Source organism: Ochotona curzoniae, unplaced genomic scaffold, assembly GCF_017591425.1.
Source record: "Ochotona curzoniae isolate NIBS_2020 unplaced genomic scaffold, NIBS_Ocur_1.0 patch47, whole genome shotgun sequence".
Taxonomy (NCBI): domain Eukaryota; kingdom Metazoa; phylum Chordata; class Mammalia; order Lagomorpha; family Ochotonidae; genus Ochotona; species Ochotona curzoniae.
The window spans coordinates 1,091,495-1,100,671 of NW_024467025.1; the positions used below are offsets into that span (position 1 = coordinate 1,091,495).

A 9,177-nucleotide genomic window follows, 5' to 3' on the forward strand; every position below is an offset into this window, starting at 1 on the left:
CCCAGCTGGGACCCCTCAGAGGAGATGGTAGCGGTAGAGCCTGTAACCCCTTAGATGCATCACAACCCTTTCACGGGAGGCCAGGCACCTGAGGACACCCATTCTCATTTCTCTGACAGGGATTGGAAAAGCCTCCCCTTCTTCCTTGCAAGGACCCAAAGAGATACACCAGAAACTTGGCATCATTCTGACTTTGGATGCAAGATCCCTGGATATGGCACACAAATATAGCATTTGAAGTACTAAATGTATTTAGGCAGTACCTATGGTTTATGAAGGAATTCCTTTTCTTATATTTGATCCTCACAAAAAAGCTCTCTAGTGAGTTTCTATTCCTAATAAAAACAATTCCTTCCACTTAGCTTGAAAATGTACTTTTTTATTATATTTATTTGCTTGTATTTCTGTTTTGATAAATCATTTTTATTTCTCTTCCTATTCCTAAAATCTTCAGAAAAATTTTAGTGTCAAGAAAAATCTCTTATTCAATGACTTTCATGTTTATGTTTAGACCGTGATTCCAATTTTATCTCTTCTTTACAAGTGTAATTTTTGATTCTGCTCTCCCCTCCAATTCTTCCCTTTCCTTCCTGTTCTCCTGACTTACTTGATTTTAACAAAGCTTAAACATCAACCAGCTCTTCGGGGCTTTATCCAGATTGTACTTTACTAATTGAATTAATTTTCAAGTGTGGATGAGATTTTTTACTTTTCAAGTTTCCCGATTTATTTGATACCTCTGTTTCAGAAATCTATGTTATAATGGCATGACCCCAGCTGTAGGCAACTGCCTAGGATTCCTTACAGCTAGGTAAGTGTTAAATGGCTGGGAGGAAAGCATCCAAGAGCTGGCAGGCATTCTGGGCAAGGTTAACGCCAAGGTTGTGTTAACTATACCAGCATTTTTGCATATTCTAAATACATATACATTTTTTTTCTCAGAGGAGAACTGGGTGCAGTCCCCCACTACCACAAATTATGCAGTCGAGTTTCCCACATTTGGGGAAATCGCAGGGGTCAGCACATCCGGAGTGCAATGGATGAGCCTCGCCCTGGGAAAACCACCTTCATGATCATGGTATCTCCCCTGCCAAATAAGTATTTGCCTATTGTATGTGTGTGTGTGTGTTTGTGTGTGTGTGTGTGCATTCTTTCTTAATTTTTTTTAAAATTTTATGACACAGTTTAATAGGCATTAGGATTTCCTGTCCCCCCACCCCCATTGTTCTCCTCTCCAGTTTTCAATAGGTGTCTTTCAAGTACCCTCAGAAGTCCATCATGCTGCCATTGAGGTGTCTTCCAACAATGTAGACGCTTATCTGTCGTTTCGCTTTGGGACCATCCTGGTATTGCAAGAATGGGAATAAACTTCTCATTGTTTCTGCCTATGGACATATTTTATATATATTTTTAGAGATAGGTAGGGAAGGTGAGGAATGCCAGACTGGACACACCACCCCAGTCCATGAAAGAGGTGGGCTTTGGAATGCCTGGGGAAGAGGTTCTGGAGACATATTAGAGTAGCAGCGCCTGAGGGTATGGGTTTGGCAGGGGGGGAATAACTTCTGGAGTCTTCCATGGACCAGACCACTGCATTTGCAGATAGGTGATGGAGCTGAGATGGAGTAGATTAGAGGGTAGAAATCAGAGGACATGTCTGGATCAGTCCAGGGCACCCACCCATGTGGGAGACCTGTCTGGGCTAAAAAGCATCATCTGCCACTTGCTGGCACTTGCAAAAGCTGGAGTTTGGGGGCATGCCTGAGGGGGCCGCAGTACCTGCCCATCTGGGCTGTGGGTGGGCCACATCAGGCTGGGCAGTAGGACCCACCAGAATTTAAGAGAACTGGATTTGGGGGCAGATTCTGTAGGGGTCTTGTGAGCTCCCCTCTGTGGGCCTTCAACTGGTTTGAGTGGGGAGCTGAGAATGAGCTGCTAGGCATGAGACTCACCTGACATTCTCTGGAGCCAGGGCTAAGAAGGGCCAGGATGGGCCAGCCTATAGCACCCACCAGCACATGCAAAGAAAAGACCATGCCAAGCAGGGCTGCAGTACACACAGGCATGCATGCTATCTAGGGCTGGGAGCAGGCCTAGTGGGAAACATGGGACTCCCCTGCTAGGCCACAGCGTCCATTAGGGATCACTAGAGCTGGGCTGGGATAGGCCAGGCAAGGATGCAGCACTCCTCAACATTTGTAAGGGATGGGTCTGGGAGCAGGATGGCCCAGGCCAGGTCACCACACCTACTGGCATGCACAAGAGTCAGGACAGGCTGTGGGCCTCTGGGCTGTAACATCTGCCAGAGAGAGCTAAGAACTACAGGTGGGCCATGCCAAGCTTGGTTGAAGCATCCACCAGCACATGCAAGATATGGGGCTGTGAGTGAGCCTGGTAGGGGAAATTTGAGGACTCCCCTGCTAGGCCTCAGCTCTCATTGGTGAGCATAAGAGTCAGGGCTGACTCCTTGCCATATGTGTGGGCTGGATCTGAGGGTGGAGTGGGTTGAGCCAAGCTGCACCACTTAGGGGTGTACATGAGAGCCAGATGAAATATGGGACAGGAGTCTTGCACAATGGCTCAGTGTCTAAATTCTCACCTTGCAACTGCCAAGAATCTATATGTGCACTGGTTCATATCCTGGCTGAACCATTTCCCACCCAGTTTTCTAACTGTGGCCTGGGGAAGCAGCCAAGGATGGCCCAAAGCCTTGAGACCCTGCATCCATGTGGGAGACATGGAAGAAGCTCCTGGTTTTGGATCAGCTCAGCTCTGGCCATTGCAGCTACTTGGGGAGTGAACCAGCAAACAGAAGATACTTCTTACTGTCTTTGTTTCTCTCTGTTAATCTGCCTTTTCCATAAAAATAAGTAAATATAAATAAATAATGAAATGACATACCAGACCAAGCTGCAGCACATGCAAAAATAGGAGTGGAGGTTGTCCTGGTAGGAATTATTGGAGCTCACCCAAACTAGGCCATGGCAACCACTTGTGTGTGAAGACTGGGCGTGTGGTGGGCTGAGTTGGACTAGGCCACAGCAGTCATCAATTTATGTGAGCGATTTGGCTGGGATCAGAACTGGCCAGGCAACCGCATCCACTTGCGTGTACAGTGGTTGATGTAGGTTATAGACAGAATCTGACCCTGCAATGACTAATGCACACAAGAGTCAAGTCTGAGGTCACCCTAGGCAAATTTTCTTTGAGGACTCCCCAACTAAATGGATGGACTCAAACTCCAGCAACCAAGAAATCCCTACTGTATATGATCTCACCTTGGAATACATGTGTCAGGACTGGGCCTCCTCCTCAGTTGTTGATGCCTATGTGGTAGACAACATAGCTAGGTTCACATGGCAGATATGAGAGCCAGCTCATCTAGATCAGCAGAAGACGTTGAATGCCTTTTCAGAGGATGCAAAGCTGAACATGTTGGACCACCTTCTTGGCTGAGCTTTCCAACATGTTTCCGTGTCTCTAGATGCACTAAGGTGAATTTGATCAGCCAACAGATCGTGGAAAGATTTTCTTGACCCTGGTGCAATGAAGCCAATGATGTCTCAGAACTATCAAAACCACTCAAGTAATATTCTTCGAACATTCTTCAGTATACCGGGATCTCTCCCCCCCCAGTTGCTAATGTAGTTTGACAGTGAGGACTGGTCCCCTCTCCTTCCCCAACTGTGGACACAGGAGAAAAAAATTGAAACATTTGTTCCACCCATCTTCCTCCATACTTCAACCCTCCTCACAGTAACAGGAGGCCCACAAGTACATGCATCCCTCTCAAATATGCAAACAATATTAAAAAAATAAACTAAAAAATAAGTCTTAAAAAATTATGGTGTCAAGGCCATTTAGTAAAGTATCTGATTATAACTTGCTGAAAGCTGTGGCTTTTGTTCTTTTTAATTAAAAACCCACTGTGAGTTCTGCCCCAAAAGCACTGACTAATCCCCTTCTTTATCTACCATGGGCTTGTTATACACTTTACACAGATGTGCTTATCACATGACTTAAATGGTTGGTTTTAATTTTAAGGTATATTTTATTTTCATTACAAAGTCAGATATACAGAGAGGAGGAGAGACAGAGAGGAAGATCTTCCGTCCGATGATTCACTCCCCAAGTGACCGCAATGGCTGGTGCTGTGCTGATCTGAAACCAGGAGCCAGGAACTTCTTCCAGGTCTCCCACATGGGTGCAGGGTCCCAAAACTTTGGGCCGTCCTCGACTGCTTTCCAGGCCACAAGCACGGAGCTAGATGGGAAGTGGAGCTGCTGGGATTAGAACCGGCACCATATATGTGATCCCGGCGCATTCAAGGCGGGGACTTTAGCCGCTAGGCCACCACGCCAGGCCCAAATGGTTGGTTTTGATGTTTATCTTCCCCATGAAGGTTTTTTTTAACCACCGTTTACATGAAAAGAGCATACGTATCAGCTAACCAGCTAGCTTGCCTGTAGTTAAGTCCTAGCACTGCTATTTACTAGTAGTGTAACCTTGGGAAAGTTGCTTCATGCTTCTTGGCTTCAGTTTCCCAGACTTTAAAACAGAGGAAACAGCAGTGTCCAACTCAGAGATGAGCTGTGAGCGTTAAGTCAAATACATATGTAAAATGCTCATCAGAAAGTAATTGTAATTTTTTATACAATGCTGCCCTTTCTGGTACAAGAATTATTCTTGGACTAAGCAGGCACATGGCAGGTGTTTATTGAATGAAGGAAGGAAAAAAGGAATAAAAGATGCTTTGTCACTTTTTAAAGATTTTATTTGAAAGGCAGATTTACAGAGAGAAAGACATAAACATGGAGAGAGAGAGAAAGAGCAAGATCTTTTATCAACTGGTTTATTCCCCAGATGGCTGAAACAGCTAGAGCTGAGCTGATCCAAAGGCAGGAGCCAGAAGCCAGGAGCCAGGAGCCAGGAGCCAGGAGCCAGGAGCCAGGAGCCAGGAGCCAGGAGCTTCTTCTGGGTCTCTGACATGGGTGCAGGGTCCCAAGGAATTGGCCATCCTCTGCTGCCTTCTCAGGCCATAAGCAGAGAGTTGGATCAGAAGGGGAGCAGCAAGGACTAGAATCGGTGCCCATATGGGATTCTGACAGGCAGAGGACTAGCTGTTGAACCACTGAGCCAGTCTCAACTTCCTGCAAATAGATTGTGAATTCAACAACAGAGATTATCCATTGTGTCTGGCTTTCTCACAGTAGATAAACATGAGGTTTATAACAGGTGATCAATACATGTTTGTGGAGTGTGCATTATAAATATTAATCTACTGACTGACAGATTGTGAACAATAAAAGTAATAAATTATGCAATGAATTGGGCTCTTATCACATAATTGGTCACACAGGAATTTTACATTAACATTGTGAGACACATTTCCCTTTCATTCTAAAAACCCCTGTTGGGGAGTTTATTTAACATGCATGGTCGCTTTCAGTCCAACTTTGATTTTTCAATAAGATAGAAAAAAATCCACAAATCCCACATCAACACCATTCAGAGTCCAGATGGTACGATGAAAACAGAATATTGACACTGAGATTCTGTTGTATCCAAAGAGTAGGAAGGAGAGCTCAGGCCAAGTGTCCATTGGAAAAACACCAGAGAACCCTCCAGTAGTTCCACACTGGATGTCGAAGATAAGCACTCCGAACTGAGGCTTTCGCTGAGATCAGGGAATCACCTGAGGATTTTGAAAAGGTACATCAAATAAAAAGAAAAAGCCGTCTTTGTCAGATGAACAGGCGGATACAGACTATTGTGCAGTCCAGCAAACACGCAAGCTCATGTCAGTGACCACGCTGCAAAAAGGCAGGACCTGTTTGTTCGGCTAGATATGCTTACACTGGTATCTTCCCTTTCCTGCCCGCTTTGTCACTCAACATCCCTCATCCTGTGTTGAAGAGTTTTTTTTTTTCTTTCCCTTCTCTTGGCTTTTAAAAGTAGCATCAGTAGAGCAGCTAATGAGGCATTAGAAAGCAAGCTGGTCCATTCAAGGTTGCTAATGATTCCATTCCCAGGAGCCTAATCAAAGATTTGTAGTTTTAATTGCTGTCAAGTCAGCTTTAGCCACCTGCCATTTCTGCAGCACCTGGGCTCCCAGCTCTTTAACCCCTGATTTCTAAATAAATCCATCAACCATGTGTGAAGGCTGAGAAGCCAGGCTGCCGAGCAACCTTGGATCAGGTTTATTCGGGAGGGCAGAGGCCAGGAAGCCTACCTGAGAGGTGCCGCTTGCCTGATGGGACTGACATTTTGAGGGATGCCCAAGTTCTCCTAGTATCTGACATCTGCTGTTTCTAGGTGGAATAGGATAGTCATGGTGAGGGTGGGGATGTGGAAAGAAACCCAGAAGAGAAAAATGTGGCCTCTGCCCATTGTTTAGGTGTTACAGATAATTTTATCCTAGATTTCCAAGCCCAGCAGGACAGACCTGTGTCATGGACCAATGTTTCCTAGGAATCTTTCCAATGAAAATGGCACTTGTTTCTTTGCTTTCCCAAAATCAGATTATAATGCCACCTGAAGTCTTTGAGAGATTTACAGAATCTGGATCTGCATTTAACCTTAAAGATGTTTGACTACTTCATAGGGTATAACTCAGCTGGGTGAAAGAACAGTATCTGGGCATTGTTCTAGTTACACGAAAATGTCTTTTTTTAATTCATGGACTAAATGCGATCTTGGTTCTTTTTGACTGTGATGGGTACACTGGGTATCCTGACTACATGATCTTTCAAGATAAGCTACTTGAGCAACCTTTCCCAGATGTGAGTTTGTATTCAGAATTCCCTGGAGGAGGCATTGCTGGGCCTAAACCTCAAGGTTCCTGATTCCACCTGTGGTGGAATCCAGGGATTAGCATATTCTACAAGCTCCCTGAACTGTCACATTTCATTGTTCTATAATTGCAGGGGGAATGATCTTAATGCTTCTTGAAATACACAGCTCACTGTTGACAGGTAGACTGATATTTAGCAAGGAGATCGGCTAGCTGTAACTGCCCACCTGTCACTGGGCTAGCCATGAGAAAGAGGCATCAGCCCTGAGAACTGATGTGGGGAAAGAAGAGAGATTACTCCTTTACCCTTTTCCAACACAGGCGCAGGAGACACCTTAGGCTGAGTCAGTGGTAGGCAGGAAGGGTACTTTGATCTCTGGGCAAAGGACCTCTTTTGTTCTAGGTTTCACTGGTAGGAATATATTCCGGAGTCCAGGATCTTTGTGCAGGCTTCAGAGATTTCCACCACTCCCAATTCCTTAAACATGGAGAGTCCTGCCAAACAGGGCCTCTGTTCACCTGTCCCTCCTTGGGTGCAGCAGAATCTGCATCTCATGAAACACATTTCTACAGGTTTGTAATCAACACAAAAGTAACAACCAAGACAAAGGTTAATATAATCACTTATTTTCCACACGTTTGTTAAAAACAATAGCAGGGAGAACTAAGGTATTTCAGTTGGTCAATTTCCATTCATTATCTCTAGCTCATCATTGGCAAATTGTTAGTGATTTCTGAATTCAGACCCATTACTCCTTGTTCGCCAGCAATGAGGAGGTTTACCCTTTTTGTTATTTGTGTAAGGAATTTGCTAAACTTCAACTTGTTTTAAAATGGATTAGGAGAGACAAAATCCTCCATCCCTTCACTGCAGCCTATAACTTCTGTTTGACCTTGATTTGTGTTTCTGACATGCTTCCTTAAGTCCAGTTAATAGGTCTGATAAGGTCTGCGGTGACTGGCCATGTCCTAATGCTTTCTGTTAATTGTTGTTTTCTTCTGTTTATTTATCTTCTTCTATGTTACATAGTTGTCACTGTGTTCCAGACAAATGAACACTTGTTTTGATTTCCTTCTTGCTGCTTTGTCTATTTATATCAGGGGACCCTGGAAAGTGTGCAAGATAACCTTACTAGAAAGCTAAATTAATTCTAAAGAGCAAACACCATATGATGTGCAATCAAATGGGGGAAACATTGCTGATTATTATTCACTTACCACCATAAATCTTTCTCCAGACTGCTTGAAATCATAGAAATGAGGTACATTTGCTCTTGATTCACCTCTGGAATTTACATTTGAATGTATTCATGACATGGGAAGATAAAGCAAAAAATCAAATAGTTGCTATTTGCCTGATAATATGGGGAGGCAAGTAGGTGTAGGTATATACAAGTTTTCTCCACAGGAAAATATCAAATTTGGAGGCACCAGCTTCATAACAATGTGGGTTAAGCTGCCATCTGTGTTGCAGAAGTTCCATACTGGAATACCAGCTTGAGTCCCAGCTACTCCAGTTCCAACCGAGCTCCCTTCTGAATGTCTTTGGGATGGCAACAGAAAATGACCCAAATACCCAGCTCCTGATTCCCATGCTGGAGGCCAAGATGTAGTCTCTGGCTCCTGGCCTTCGTCTGGCCCAGTCCTAATCATCATGGCCATTTGGGGAGTGACCCAGCAGATGGAAGATCTCTTTCTATTTCTCCCTCTCTCTGCAACTCTTTCAAATACATCTTTCTAAATCAGATTGGCAGTTTTTCTCATGGACGATCTAGTGTTCTTTGGGTTGAGAAATTTCTGTGGGATAAAAAATACCTACAGAAGGGACTACTTATTCTGGATTCACCCATACAGCGCCATCAGGGAAGTGTGAAGTACTACGTCGCTTTCTGTCCTTGATCCTCCCTTTCTGCAGGGAAGCCCCATTCTCTGTGGGTATCCTGTCCTGGGAATACCTTCTCCAACTATTGGATTGTCTTAGTAATCTCTATTTTTGTGCCACAATTATTTTGTGCTTTTGTTTCTAGCCTTTCCTTGGTAGCCTTGGGGTTATTTTTGTATATATTTTTCTGCCAATTTAACAGCAAATGAAACCAAAATCTGGATACTTTCAAGGTGGTTACCTTGGTGCCTCATGCAGCTTCTACTAGACGCTCGATAAGTACTTTGGATCAAATGATTGCCTGTAGCACTAAGAGTGGTTTCAGTGACCCAAAATGCAGCCCTGGATGATTCTTCCTACAGAAGATGTTGTGATTTTTTTTTTTAAAGATTTGTTTATTTATTGGAAAGTCAGATATACAGAGAGGAGGAGAGACAGAGAAGATCTTTTGTCCCATGAATCACTCCCCAAGTGAGCGCAAAGGCCGATCTGAAGCCAGGAT

At 44.1% G+C, this 9,177-nt stretch overlaps 1 non-coding gene across 1 annotated transcript; it reads right to left on the reverse strand.

Moving 5' to 3' along the window:
- Positions 1–941: 941 nt before the first annotated feature.
- On the reverse strand, positions 942–1,102 carry LOC121168051. Its single transcript, XR_005885681.1, has one exon. It is a non-coding gene; the product is annotated as a U1 spliceosomal RNA (small nuclear RNA).
- Between the last annotated feature and the right edge of the window lie 8,075 nt (positions 1,103–9,177).